Source organism: Peromyscus maniculatus, chromosome 9, assembly GCF_049852395.1.
Source record: "Peromyscus maniculatus bairdii isolate BWxNUB_F1_BW_parent chromosome 9, HU_Pman_BW_mat_3.1, whole genome shotgun sequence".
Taxonomy (NCBI): domain Eukaryota; kingdom Metazoa; phylum Chordata; class Mammalia; order Rodentia; family Cricetidae; genus Peromyscus; species Peromyscus maniculatus.
Window position 1 is genome coordinate 61,586,967 of NC_134860.1, and position 14,132 is coordinate 61,601,098.

The following is a 14,132-nucleotide window of genomic DNA, read 5'->3' on the forward strand; positions in this document are numbered from 1 at the left end:
TGAACATGCTCTCTGTTCAAGTGATTATCTTGCAATGCAGAACGTGACCAGACCCTTGGGGGAATCCAGACTACAAACTAAAGTAAAGGGGCTGGAGAGACGGCTCAGTGGCTAAGTGTACTAGCTGCTCCTGCAGAGGACCTGAGTTCAGTTCCCAGCACCCACGCCCGGCAGGCAGCTCACAACTGCCTCTAACAACAGCTCCAGGGGGATCCAAGACTTCTGGCCACCACGGGCACCTGCACACATGTACACATACACACAGTCACACATACAAATAATTGAAAACAATCAAAATTAATCATGGAAAAACTGAAGGAACTGCTGACACTACACTGTGCAGAGATGGTAGGGGCAGGGCACCGTGTTGGGGGCTCATTTTGTAAACCAAGTCCAGATAAGCTCCTACCACCAAACGCCATAACTGCAGGAGACTCCAACAAAACCAGCATCATTGTGGTGCAGTGAGCAGTTTTCAACAAAAGTTACCAGACACGAGAAAAACCAAACCAACCAAACCAAACAGAAAATAACCAAAAGAAGGGGAAGCCATGAAGAAGGCCTAAGGAGACTCCACAGCAGTTCCTATAGTTGAGGGGATTAAAGGAGATAGCCTCATAGATGTAAACTGTTACTTCTCACGTTGAGATGAGTCAGAAAACAGGTGCTCTCAACAGAGAAGTGGAAATGACAACAAGTAAATAATAAACAAAAAATAAGTAGGCTGGGGATATAGCTCAGTGGTTAAAGAATTTTCCAAGCACGCACAGGCCCTGGGTTTGACTCCTGGTACTATAAAAAATAATAAATAATAGAGGGGATTTCTGAAGCTGTGAATTACCAAAACTAAACTGGGAGGCTATGAGTGAAAACTGGAAACCTAGAAAGCTACTGCTTTCTCTTGGTTACCTCTTGCCTGGAATATTTTTTTTTCCATTTCTATTCCTTCATTCAAGCCTATAAATAATCCTTCAGTTTGAAGTATTTGATGGTCTTGCTTGGTCCTTTGACTGTTTCAGTCTCCTAGGCTGCTAAGGTTTTACTAAGAAACACGCTTATAGCATCATGGGGTTTCCTTGCATGTGATAGCCTTCTGTCCCAGAAGTGGGGTAGGTTCTGGGTAGCCCGATCAGCTGGGGGTTAACATTGGCCTTCAGTGGCAAAAGCTGTGAGTAACCTCGACTTTAGCAAAGGTGCTTGGGATCCTCAGTGGATCCCAGGACCTCCTTTTTCAACCACAGAAGAAAGTCATGGCCAAGGAGAAAGCTCTTGGCATTGAGTTGCTACACTGGCCTGAGGTTGGGACAATGCATCCAAAATGGTCTCTGTGCTCTGCTTGCAAGCCAGTCTCAAGTCACGTGCTCCACCAAGGGACTGTAGCTTTCTAACTGTACTGCAGAGCTCTCCAGGACCTATTTTCCTCTGTGGCTGTTGTGAAATCATTGTTTTTGTTGATAAACAAAGGATAGGGACTCCCAGACCGCTATCTTGCCGACATCATCCCACCTCTATTTCATTTCCTAAATGAAGTCGGTTTTCAGTACTTCTCAAGCCTCAGGCACCATGGAGCAAAAACTCCATGCCTGTGTGGAATTTCTGTAAAGGAGTTTCTAAACACAGGAGGCTGCTGACTCCACCAGGGGAGGCAGCAGGCCTCCGCGGCATGCGGGGTAAAGCTGAGGTCCCAGTTCATAAACTGGCCAGCTGTGAGAGTCCCACTGGGTCCTCCAACTGTCTGAACCTCAATCTCCTCATCTTTAGAATTAAGACAGCAAACCCCAGCTCTTGGGGTTCTTGTGACAACAGGTCTATTAAGTAGCTGGTCCTCAAATGTACCCAGAAAATGTGTATTAATTATTCTTTTAAGTATCACAAGTCCTTGCACACAAGACCTTAGGGTTTCTTGGTGGCTCATAGCTTGGAGCTGCCTAGCCTGCTTGAAGCACATTTCCTTGCCTTAAAATGTCCCTATCATGGTGTCCCCTCAATGTACGTCAGAGGTGACTCTCATCTGGGTCCCATCTGTCTGTGGCTCTTGCAGAGGACTGTCAGTCTGCTCACTTCCAGCTGCCAACTGTCACCAAGCTGAGGCTCTTCCCGGCCAGGACAACTGTCTATACTCGCACAGAATCCCAGCTCTGGGACAGAGGTGAAACTCTGAGTAGTCAAGATCTTCGAATCCATTTTTGGTCCCCTTACCTTACCTCAAGCCTTCCCAGGGAATTTTCCTGGGTATATAATACTCCAGACTTCAGGCTCCATCACCAACCTCACTTGGGTGAACCAGCCTATATCCTGAAGGACAACCATAGCATCTGAAGATGTGAAGAGTGTGAGTTCTCTCCACCCCTTCCCCTAGGCATCAGATCCCACGGGTCCCTCTCCAGCAGGATATTTGTAGGCCCTCTTCTGCCCATCTCCATGGCTAGCCCCGCAGGTCAGGGCACTGGTGGTCTAGACAGTCACCTCTGACCGGTTCTCATGCTCTCCTCCTCTCGCGTGACCACCGTTTTTTTTTTCTCGATGGTACTTGACAGCCCCTTGAGGGACTTGTAAAGAGCCTTTGCTCATCGGCTTATTCCATTGCTGCTGCCTGTCTTCACACACTGGAACAAAGGGTAAGACCCACGAGAGGGGATGGTGCTGTCTTTCCTGCCACCATACCTGTAGTAGCCCCCGACAGTCACGATTGCTGGATGACTGAAGGAGTCATTATATCTGGGTCTCATCATCCCATTTTACAGGGTTCAAAAGGGGACTCCGCTTTTGCTTCACATTAAAAGCCAGGGAGTAGCTGCAAGAGACCCAATCCCAGGCTTCCCCATCTGCAGTCCATTCCTCTTTTCTCTCCAACCTGTGCTTCTTGGAAAATCCTTCCCAGACCTCCATTCCACAATCCCACTAATGACGGGCTTTAGAGCAGTGGTGTGGGGAGCTTCCAACCCCGAAAACTGAGCAGCCTGCCACAAACTAAGCTTTCTTAGTGACTCAAAGGTCAGAGGCCTTTACAGTTCAGCCACTGCAAGCCCCCCTGAGACCCCAGGGGACACCCTAGCTGCAGGGTCTACCCTGGCAGGCTGTGGTCACTGCCAGCCCTCACAGACCTCAATGTCCAGGAAGTCTTCCCACAGCATCAGTAGACGCTGGTAGTGAGTCAGGCTCACTGCACAGGACACTAAGGACATAAAGGAATGGGCCCGATCAGGGACTGGGCTGGGCAAGCACAGTGACTTCAAGAGTTGGCATTGGTGGGTTCTCTCTAGGGAAGAAGAGGCCACTTCTTCGTTAAAGGCAGGACTCCAGGATGCCCCGGCAGCAACTGGTACCCACTGATACCTGCTTGGGCTCTAGATCCTTTCAGATCCGTCGGAATGCTTCACCTTCGCCTCTCATCCGTGTGTCTCATTGTTGCTTTGTTCCTTAACAAACTTCCCTGCAAAACCACCAAAGAACTCGATTCTAAAAAAGATGAAGCTGAGGGAACAAGTCAAAAGGGGAAATAAGAGTGAAAAGATTAAGAAGTGTGGAAGAGAAGGGCAACAAGCGACAGCCTCCTGGAAAACTTCTCTGTTCTCCCAGGGGACCCCCCCTCCCCGCCCCGTCCCGCCCTGGCTCTGGATCTTTTAGAGCCCAGAGTAGAGAGTACAGGGCCTGAGAAATAAGCGTCTGGAAGACAAAGTCATATCAGTACCTTCCGAGACCTAGTTCTCCTAGGGCTGAGACAACATGATCATCCACCCAGTGTTTCCAAGTGCCCAGAGGGTTTTCCTTGCTGGAGACACTGTAGACACAGCCTCTCCAATCCTGATGGCAAGGCTGAGGCACAAGGCTCCTTGGCCATTCCCTAGCACATCATAACTGCATGATGCATAACTGCATGATGTGGGGTATCAGGGACTGAGGGCATGTGGAGAAGATAAGAGCAGACAAGAGAAGGTGTGGCCCTGTGTAAAGACCCTTTCTGCTTTGGTGAGGCAGGCTGTGGGCAAATCATTTTAACTCTGGGATTCAGTTTTCCCATCCATAAAAAGCAAACAAAATTGCCACCATGCTTGGCCAAATGTGTGGCTGTTGATAGGTTATGAAGTTAGTTTAAATAATGTGGCACCGACTAACTTAGAAATAGCCAGACTGATAGAACTGAGTAGAATGATCCACACTTATACTAAAATAAGTTTAAATGTTGGCATTTTAAAGCCAGGTGGTGGTGGCACACACCTTTAATCCCAGCACTCAGGAGGCAGAGGCAGGTGGATCTCTGTGAATCTGAGGTCAGCCTGGGCTAAAGAGTGAGTTCCAGGAAAGGCTCCAAAGTTACACAGAGAAACCCTGTCTCAAAAAAACAAAAACAAAACAAAACGAAAACCCAGAAAACAAAACATTGGCATTTTGAATTAGTGGAAAAAGGAAAAATGACTCTGAAAAGGATGTTGAGGGACTGGGACATTTTTATGTTGAGCTGTTGTGGAATATTATTTTAAGATGTGTTACATTTGTTTATGCTGTGGAATGCTTGTTTTACTGATGCAAAGGTGTGTTGCATTCTTTTATGTTGCATTTGTTTAATTCTGTGAAGCTGTGCTACTTTGCCTGCTTAAAATACCTGATTGGTCTAATGAAGAGCTGAATGGCCAATAGCAAGGCAGGAGAGAGAAAAAAGCGGAGCCGGCAGGAAGAGAGAATAAATAGGAGGAGACATTTGGGAAGAAGAGATCAAGGAGGAGCAAGAAAAGGAGAAAGACAGGAAGACCAGGGGCCAGCCACCCAGGTAGACAGCAAGCCATGGAGTAAGAAGTAAAGAAAGGCAAACAGAAACAGAGAAAGGTTAAAGTCCAGAGGCAAAAGATAGACTGATAATTGGTTAAGAAAAGCTGGCTAGAAACAAGGCCAGGCATTCATACATAAGAATAAGCCTCTGTGTGTGATTTATCTGGGAGCTGGGTGGTGGGCCCCCAAAGAGCAAAAGAACAAAAGAGTCAAGAGAGCAAAAAACAGCCAACTACATTGAGCCTTGGTGGTAACCAGAGAAACTAAAGTATCATTGGGGTTCCACCATCTCTTTCTAGACAGACAATCAGGACAACTTGGTCCTACAGTAGGATGTGTGGTTGGTTCATCCCTACCGGGAGGGAAGTTGTATTGGAGAAGTGCAGGGAGGCTGGATGAGACCACAGCGTGGAGAAGCTGGAACACCTGGAATGCCCATCAGGAAGGGAAGGTCAGATCTGCGCAAAGCAGTGGCAAGTTCCTATGTCAGGGAAAGACACATTGTGGAATAACATCTGTGTGTGGTCAACAGCAGCCGGGATTTAGGTACCAAGCGCCACACTGTCATCCACAGAGGCATTGTCTTCCTGTTTTAGGCACCTGGACTGGGGCCAAGCTGGCTCTTCGGCTTTAATGCAGAAAAGACTTTCTGGAAGAGCCAGTGAGAAGCAACTTGGGAATTTATTTAAAAAATACAAAAGTGCTCAGGGAAAGAATGGATACAGGCTTCCAAAAGAAGAATCTCAGTTGTCTCAGCATGACCACAATGTACTTTTCCAGGCGGCTCTCAAGTCACATCTCACAGAGTTGCTAAGAAAATTCTGTGTGTGTCTGTGTGTGTCTGTGTGTCTGTGTATGTCTGTGTACACACATGAATGCAGATGCCCATGTAGGCCAGAAGAGGGATTCAAATTCTTTGGAGCTATAGTTACATATGCATATGGGTGATTATGAATCACACAGACCCAAACTCTGGTCCTCTGGAAAAGCAGTCCACCCACTTAACTGTTGAATTATTTCTCCAGTCTATATCAAGCTTTCAAAGACTTTATTCTAATTTTGAATTATGTGTATGTAAGGGGAGGAGGTGGAGTGTGTGGATATGAGTGCAGGTGCCTACAGAGAGGCCAGAGGCATGAGACTCCCCTGGAGCTGAAGTTACAGACAGTTGTGAGCTGCCCAATGCAAGTGCCAGGAATCGAACTCAGGTCTCTTGGAAAAAAACAATATGTGCTCTTAAACATGTAACCATCTCTCCAGCCCATAGCATGCTTTTAAAAACTGTATTCATTAGGGAAAAACATGGGGAAAAAAAGTACCAAAACACAAATGACAGTTCGCTATGGATGGTAGGGAATGTGAATGATTATTACATCTGGAGCAGGGACACCTGGTTTCATGTTTTAAAATTTTCCACATCAAACAGAAAAAAAAAATCAAAATGAAAATCACATGTTCCAAGTTCAAAATCTGAGTGCTTGAAACCGGCAGAGCGACACAAACCAAGCATGGGTAGTTGTTGTGTGCCAATCACAGTTGTTAGCCACAGTTGTTAGGGGTGTGTGTGGGGGACCTACCTACACTCTGGAGTCCCCCAGTTAGACCTAGTAAGGTAAAGGATCCTTTTCTTTAAAAAAGAATGTTCTGGAAGGGTCTAGCAAAGCAGGGGTGAGGGGCAAAGGACTCTAGGGGTTCCCGGCATGGTGCCAGACAGAGGAATGGCTGAGGATGTCCCCTTCAGAGAGGGACCAGAGGGAAGCAGGGAGCCTCATCCCACGCCATTCTTCCTACCTGGGCCTAATGCTTCTCCTCAGCCACAGACACTCTGCTGCCTGCTCACCCGGGCTGAAGGACGGCCAGCCCAGCCCTTTCAGCTCCCTGGGCAGGCACCTTTTGTCCCTTGCCTGCCTTGGGAAACAGGCTCCGTGGAGACACAGACTGGGCCTAGAGTTTGCACGTTGTGCAGTTTTCTTTATGTCCTGAGTTAGGCTGTCTGGTTTTGGGCCCTTGGTTGCTCTACATTCAGCTTTCCATGGATCTGGAAATCCCCTTTGTCTTCAGAGGTCCCTCCCTTCCCATACCCCTGTATCTTTTCTATGAACCCTGGCCTCACCTCACACTTCAGCCCAAAGCTGAAGTTTCCCACACAAGCTCATGGAGCGTGTGACCCAGGTCCAAGTGGGGTTCCTGAGCCAGAGAGTACCTCAAGTCTCCTTCCCTCAGGCAAAAGCACTGGCCCATGAGCGATGATGTCAGGTCCAGGAAGTACATTCACTGGCCCTGTGTTTCCTTCCTCAGCCTGGTTTACCTCACAGGGTTCCAGAGCCGGGTGCGAAGAACTCCTCAGCCTAAACCGGGAGGAACAGGGAGCGAGAGGTATTTTTCCAAGTCGTAACCACAGAGCAGAAACACTCCTTAGCCTCTTGCCTGAGTCTGAGTGAGCTTAAAGCCAGGGAAGAATACAGGAGAGGGACAAGTCAACCCAGGTGGGGACCCAGGCTGCTGCATGCTGGGAAGTGGAGGGCACAGTGAGGTGCATGGGTGGCTTCCAGGCCAGGCTGAGGCCGAAAGTACTGATGAGGAGGAACTTCGCTAGCCTGAGTTCCTTCTATGGCTGTGTCACAGTTTACCCCTTCCTGACCTCCTGAAAATGAGGCAACATAATCCACAGCTCCCTTTCCAGCCTTAGAAAAGAGGAGAGGTCATAAAGGCCCATGAAGGAGAGGGGAGACATCTGTCTCCGGTTGGCTATAAGTCAGTTCAGGGGCGGGGGCATCCAGCTTCCATCCCACAGGAGAGATGAATAAGATAGCCCAGGAAGCTTCTCACTGCTTCCCTGGGCCCCTCTTCTCACCCATTTCACTCCTAGTAGAGAAGACAAAAAGCCCAGTTTACCCTCTACCCACCTCATTAGTAAATGCTCTTCCAGAACATTCTTGCATCAGTGGGTCAGCCCATCTCCCTCCATGCCTTTTATTTGGGGAGTGGGGAGCAGTGAACTTTATTGATGATGGTCAAGAGAGTAGGGATCCCTAAGCCCCTCCCCTTCTTCCGGAAGTCTATGGGGGGGGATGCTTAGTGTTGGGGGCTGAGTTGGGACAGAGACTCTGGTGGTTTGAAAAAAAAAATGGCCCCCAAAGGGAGTGGCACTATTAGGAGGTGTGGCCTTGTTGGAGGAAGTGTGCCACGGTGGGGATGGGTTTTGCGGTCTCTTTTGCTCAAGCTTCCCTCAGTGTGGCAGTCAGTCAACTTCCTGTTGCCTGCAAGGTGTAGGTAGCACTCTCAGCTCAAGCACTATGTCTGCCTGCACGCTGCCATGCTCCTTGTCCTGATAATAATGGACTGAACCTCTGGAACTGAGAGCCAGCTTCCCCACTTAAATGTCTTCTCTATAGGAGTTGCTGTGGTCATGGTGTCTCTTCACAGCAATGAAAAACCCTAACTAAGACAAACTCCTCAGCAGCTGAGGGCCTCTTTCTTGCTCTCATATTCATGCTGGGGTGGGTGGTCCAAGACTTCTTACTTTGTGGAGGCCATAGAGGCCATGAGGTCTGCCATCCTGTTGCTATAGCCGTATTCAGTCATACCAGGAAATGATCTTTACAAAGTTGTCATTGAGAGCCAAGAATACCAGCTCCAGCATCAAAGGCGGAAGAATGGGCGTCATATTTAAAGTTGCAAGAGACAACCAGGTCCTCAGTGTAGCCCAGGATGCCCTTTAGAGGGTCCTCAATGCCTGCTTCACCACTTTCTTGATGTCATCATACTTGGCAGATTTTTCCAGGTAGCATGGCAGATCCACAGCGGACACACTGGGGGTAGGAACAGGGAAGGCCACACCAGTGAGCTTCCAGTTCAGCTCTGGGATGACCTTGCCCACACCCTTGGCAGCACCAGGGATGCTGGTGGTGGGTGCAGGGATGATGTTCTGGGCAGTCTCATGGCCATTGTGCCACAACTTCCTGGAGGGGCTATCCACAGTCTTCTGGGTGATAACATGGGCTATGGACATGAGTCCCTCTGCAATCCTAAAGTTGTCATGGATGACGTTGGTCAGGGACACTAAGCAGTTGGTGGTACAGGGAACATTGCTGACAGTCTTAGGTGAACTGTCCTACTTCTTGTGGTTCACACCCATCACAAACATGGGAGCATTAGCAGAAGGGGCAGAGGTGTTGACCCTTTTGTCCCTACCCTTCAAGTGGGCCCCAGCCTTATCCATAGTGAAGATACCAGTAGACTCCACAACATACTTGGCACCAGCATCAGCCCTTTTGATGTTGGTGGGATCTCACTCCTGGAAGGTGAGGATGCCTCCCCATTGATGACAAGCTTCATATTCTCAGCCTTGACTGTGCTGTTGAACTTGCCCTGGGTGGAGTCACATTGGAACATGTAGACTATGTGATTGAGGTCAATGAAGGGCTAAGTGATGACAATATCCGCTTTTCCAGAGTTGAAGGAAGCCCTGATAACCAGGTGCCCAATACAGCCGAATCTGTGCACCCTGACCTTCACCATCATGTGTCAGGCATGAGGCTGGTACTTCATGAAAAGATGTGGATGTTTCTGGAATAGAGAGGAGCAGAGAGTCCACCATGCCTTCTTTAATGGAGGAAAATAGACACAGGTGATAAGAATGCATACTATTCGCCGGGCAGTGGTGGTATGTGCTGTTAATCCCAGCACTCGGGAGGCAGAGCCAGGTGGATCTCTGTGAGTTCAAGGCCAGCCTGGTCTACAAAGTGAGTTCTAGGACAGGTTCCAAAGCTACAGAGAGAAACCCTGTCTGGAAAAACAAACAAACAATCAAACAAAAAAAAACCAACTAAACAACAAAAAAGGATGTATACTATTCATGCACCAGTTCACCTACACAGCATCTTTTACATTCCAACCCTGTACTGGGCCCCAGGAACATTCCAGAACACAAATGAATGCACAGCCATCCCAAAACTCACAGAACTTGAATTATCCAAAGAAGGCAGAGGAGAGAAGAATGACCATAGGGGTATGACACATTATCAACTTGTCCTGGGTGATAGGAAAAACAGGTCCTCCAGGGGCAGCAATGTGTGTGTGTGTGTGTGTGTGTGTGTGTGTGTGTGTGTGTGTGTGTGTGTGTACACATATGTGTGTAGAATAGAGAAAGCATGCATTCTAGTATCTGCAAATAGGAATGAATATCTGACCAGATTTGTAAAGTCCAGTCAGTCACACAGCTGGTTATGGATACATTCACGTGAGCATGTCTGGTTGTGAGTGGGATGTACAAATAAGGACCAGGAGCCTTTTGGAGAAGGAGGTTCAAAACAAGAGTTTTGAAGAATTTTACCTTTGTTATTTTGTTGTGTGTATGTATGTGTATATGTGTGGTGGTGGTGGTGGTGTGTGCAAGAGTCAGATACCTACAGAGGCCATAAGACGGCATCAGAGTCCCCAGAGGTCATAAGCCTCCCTGCATCAATGGTGGGAACTCAAGACAGGTCCTCTGTAAGAGCAGTACACACTCTTAGTGGCTCAGCCACCTCTCCAGCCTCAGAACATGTATTTTAATCTCACCCTCTGCCTGTTTCTTGTTTTTGTGTTAGCGTTTGGCCTAGTCTAATATTTCAGGCTCTGAACTCTCATAGACCTGAGTACTTGACATGGCTGGGCTCCAGGGCTGGGGCAACTGTTTTGGGGGAGAGTAGAGGCTGAGCGGAGTGTTTACCATCACACTGAGGCACCGCCAACAGGTTGCTTTCTCATTCTTAGAAAGCTTCAAAGACAATCCAACCCCTTCCATACCATGAGCATATGTTTAAAGGGTGCAGAGATGTCCACAAAAGTGGCTGGAGAAACTGAGGTCAGGATGGGGGCGAACAGTGAGATCTTACAGGACAGACACTGTAGAAGGGGGTCTTCCCCAACCCTTCCCCCTTTCCTTCCTCCTCTTCCTCACTTTCTCGAACCCTTCCAGAAGGGCCATCTGGAAGGAAGGCTGACTGTGTGCTGAACTGAAAAACACTAGCTGGAGGCGTCTCTTGAAGGCCCCTACCAAGGTGCCTTCTCTCTGTGCTCCTCAGTTTCTCTATAGTCTCCAGTACGATAAGCAAGCCCAGCCCTGTGGGTCTGGCTCCCTTGATCCTGCTTTTATGACTTCAGTTCTCTGTGAAGCAGAAACAAAGGCAAATTCCTTACTGTGAGTCAGTGAAATGGCTGCTGGCCCTTGCTAGATGGTCTGCTGCATTCTTAGCCAAGAAGAACTCCATGATCTTGTGCCCCAACACTGTGGCATGGCTGTTGACACCCCATTCTATACTGTTCTGTCTTTCTGGTGTCAGATTCCAAACAGGCCAAACTCAGGCCTGGACAAAGAAGGCAGCTAAGACGTTCTCCACTCTGCCAGCTAAGGGAGTATTTGCTTGTTAGACATTAACTGGGAAAAAGCCACACCCCTTCTCAGGTGGCCTCCATGGCAGACAAGATAAGGAACACTATTAGTGTGTGCCTGTGTCCAGCCAACCAATACACTAGGCATTTATAACCAGTGATTCTAACCCTCACACCCCATGATTAATGGGAGACAGGCAGCCTCGGTGTTTAGACATGGAAACTGAGGCTTAAAGGTTGACGGATTTGCCCAAAGCAGCCCATTTGCAAGAGGCAGAGGCAGAGCAGGGTAGCTATCTCCATAGGCAGGACCAGAACCACCAGGACACCCTCCCCCCAAAAAACTCAGGTGAAGATGAAGGTGCCCAGAACCCTTCCCCCAGCTCTCTCCTGCTCGCTAGACAATATGGGCAAATACTCCACATCTCTTACCATCTGGCCTCCCCCCCAGCTCTGAATCCCCTGCTGATGTATGTCTAGATTTTCTTGCTGACAGAATGATTAGGTTGATCCATCATATCAAGCAACAATTTCTCCCCTCATCCACCTCACATCTATTATTGGGGGTTGAGTGATGGAGTCGGTTCATCAGGCCTGTATATGTCAGCACTGATCAGCTGCTGGCTCTGTGTGAGGAAGGCAGTGGAGCTGAGAAGTCACTGGGCCTCCCTGGCCTGGCTTGCATAGAGGCAGTGCTCTACCGTAGGCTCTAGATGTCTTCTTGCTTGTGTAGGGTCATCTGATTGTGAGTTTAGTGTGGCACTGGGCAAGCAATATTTGGGTTTGAATGTGAATTGTCCAGCATGGGACCATGTGTTTAAACCCCTCGTCCCCAGATGGTGGCACTGTTTGGGGAGGTTGGATATTTGGATGGCTTTTGGAGCTAGGCTGCTATGGACAGGTTTGAGAATAATAACCTATTGCTGCTGTAAGGACCAGCCTCCAGCAGCTCAGAGATTGAGGGGGATCCACAGAGTTGGGGAACTAATCACTCAACTTGACTTTTCTATCTGAGGGAGTAAAACTTAATTCTCTGGGGCTGATGAGGGGGCAAAACCTAACTCTCTAGGTCCAACAAAAAAAGTGGAACACCAGGCACACACACACACACACACACACACACACACACACACACACACACACACACATTACCAACATGTCAGGATCTCACCTAGGGTGCTGATGAATAGCAAGCCTTCAGCAGGACAGAGAAACTGAAAAGGAGATAGAGAGCTGGCTAACTACTGGACAGACAGACTGAGAGCCAAAGCTTAGTTCTTCATTTTTTATTCTTTCTGTTGCTTGTTCTACTCTGTTCTTTTTCTGTTCTGTTCTCCTACCCTGCTGGTTCCAATCTTGATGTCTTCCATCTAACTCTCCTTTTCCATCTTTCTCAGTGTTTTTCTTTTCTCATTTCTTTTGTTTTTCCTCTTACAGCTTACATACCTCAGTAGAATCTTTCAAGCAGTATAAAAATTACAATGTGGTTACATTCTATTTTTTAAGTGAATGATTACAATGAATACAAGTAAAAAAAAAAAAACAGCATCTTTTCCGTATCCCTTACCTGATTAAACATTTTGTATATTTCGGGTGAAAAACAAGTTGTCCCAAGAACCCACATGCATTCATACCTAAGCGGCTTGTTATAGATTAACAGAATGGAAGCAAGCAAGGTATTTTTCTCAGTCAGTTCTTTTACTGGCAGGCTGCATTTTGCAGTTACAAAGTGGATGATGTTGCTCTGTATGTTGTGAATCTGTTGCTCTGATTAGTTGATAAATAAAATGCTGATTGGCCAGTAGCCAGGCAGGAAGTATAGGCAGGATAAACAAACAAGGAGAATTCTGGGAAGAAGAAGGCTGAGTCAGGAGACGCCAGCTCGCAGTCCAGGGAGCAGCATGTAGTGCTACACAGGTAAAGCCACGGAAAAGGTGGCAACATATAGATTAACAGAAATGGGCTGAGTTTAAATGTAAGAGCTAGTCAATGGAAAGTCTGAGCTAATGGCCAAGCAGTTTTAATTAATATAAGCTTCTGAGTGATTATTTTATAAGCGGCAGTAGGGTCCGTGGGGCTGGGCAAGACTGGGGAAAACTTCAGCTACATCAATCACTTCATTATTTATCTCAAAAGGTCATCTTAGAAGAAGTCTTAAAAGAATCACAAATCTAAACTTTTACACATGAAAAACAATCAGTCAGCTCTACTTTAAATTCTCAGAGTGCATACCCACTCATCAGCAGTCTTTTATATCAGGAAGCTGAGGGCAGAAATGGGTACAAGGAATTAGTTATCACCCGTGATCACCAACCCATCCCAGCAAGAAAAGTACATTAGCCAGCAATAGCCAGGCTATCATTGTCCTTGTTTCTTGATCTCAACGAGTCCTTCACTCAACTATGTGCCTTTCTAAACTTTAATTTGTTCCCCAAGATTTTCTACTCAAAGCCGTTAACAAAAACATCTTAATCTATCTTTACTAACAACCTACATGTCTAAATTCTTTCTAATGATGGTGGTTGAATCATTAATCTGCTTCCGAAGCAATGCTTGGAAAAAGTCAATCATTACTATTGTAAGTACCACTAATTGCCCAGTGAGGGGTTAAACCCCCCTGAGAGTTTTCATACAACCCATAGATTATGGGGGATGTGGTGACCGTGAAGGCCATCAGAGTATGCTCAGTAACAGCATGAGGTCCTCGGGGCTTTGCCTCTCCAAGGCTCACTCAGGTGTGGCTTTGCCAACCACCCAGCCATGTTCCGTGAGTTCCAATGCTGCCTGTTGGTCCCCTCGCATGGCCCGCCACAATAACCCAGCTCCATTTCAGGTCTAAGCTCTTGACTTCCTTGTCCCCATCACTAGAGAAGTTACTGTGTAAGCTTTTGCTACCACAAGCAGACTGGCCCGCTCTGGGTGCTATGCTTTTCCATCATGATGGACTGCAATTCTCTGAACCACAAGTCCAGATAAATCCTTCCTCCCTG

At 47.5% G+C, this 14,132-nt stretch overlaps 1 pseudogene; it reads right to left on the reverse strand.

The window, feature by feature from the left end:
* Positions 1 to 6,081: 6,081 nt before the first annotated feature.
* Positions 6,082 to 9,579, reverse strand: LOC102921924 (glyceraldehyde-3-phosphate dehydrogenase pseudogene; annotated as a pseudogene).
* Positions 9,580 to 14,132: the final 4,553 nt, after the last annotated feature.